The following is a 1,088-nucleotide window of genomic DNA, read 5'->3' on the forward strand; positions in this document are numbered from 1 at the left end:
TCATCATGAAATATTGTACTCTGAAAGATTCACAAATGTTTTCCTGTTAAAATTTATTAATTAATTACATCATATATTTCATTTGGAAATTAATTTCATAATACCAACTATTCAATGGAATAATAATTAATAATAATAATGATAATGACAATTATTATTATTATTATTATTATTATTATTGGTAGAACACATACCGACTCTTTAAGATGTAGCTAGCGGTTACAAGGTTTTAGAGAAAAACCGAATAGCTTAGAAGAGAAAAGAATCGTGAAAATAAAAATTATGTATGATTATAATGTATCTTTTCGTACAGTTAATTCTAAAAATAAAAGACAATATCATTAACTGGGTTATAATCAGAACGAGTATGTAAAAGAAAGTAAAAGAAATTACCTCAATGGCTATAGATGGAAAGAAAATGAATAATTTTATAGCAAAATAAATAAAATGAAAAAGAATCGTGTCCGACTATATTGGACGGGCTACCCAACGATGCCTATTCACAGGCGCGATCCCACTACTGCTCGACACGGGGACTTTTGCCTGCTGTGTTTCCACCCTGGGCCAGTACGTCCCTCCTTAGACAACCTGGACCCCCTAGGCTCCCCCGAGGGACCCATATTGATGCCGAGCTTAGCGCGGACACCCGATCGACATAGAGCACCGAGGAGCAGAGCCCCCGCCCTCAAACCGTCCAACGACCCCGGCCTCCAAGTAGCTGGATTACAGGAGCACGCCACAACTCCCAGCCGAAAACAATTTGCAACCTTAGCATATATAACTCTAAAATGTAGTGGAATCTGGATGATACACTTTTATGAAACTGATACAAAATTCAAGCTTTAGAAGAAACTCTCAAAATTTACAACAAATATCGAAATGTCCTGGAAAATTATACTGTCTTATTTGACAAGGCGGAAGTACGCGTCACTCGTTGACGAAGGGAGCGCACTCATAATGTTCCATTAAGGGAGGCAACTTGTCGTCAAACAAAAACCACTATCTGTTCTCAGATTTGCTACTCTTGTCACAGGTCGTACCCAATCACCTTCATTTATGAATAATAAGATGTGGCCAAATACTAGAAG

At 37.3% G+C, this 1,088-nt stretch overlaps 1 non-coding gene across 1 annotated transcript; it reads right to left on the reverse strand.

Moving 5' to 3' along the window:
- Window positions 1–452: 452 nt before the first annotated feature.
- On the reverse strand, window positions 453–750 carry LOC149793882 (signal recognition particle RNA). The gene has a single exon (XR_016423147.1).
- Between the last annotated feature and the right edge of the window lie 338 nt (window positions 751–1,088).

The sequence above is a fragment of the Sinohyriopsis cumingii genome, chromosome 8 (genome assembly GCF_028554795.1).
Source record: "Sinohyriopsis cumingii isolate HCF-2022 chromosome 8, ASM2855479v2, whole genome shotgun sequence".
Taxonomy (NCBI): domain Eukaryota; kingdom Metazoa; phylum Mollusca; class Bivalvia; order Unionida; family Unionidae; genus Sinohyriopsis; species Sinohyriopsis cumingii.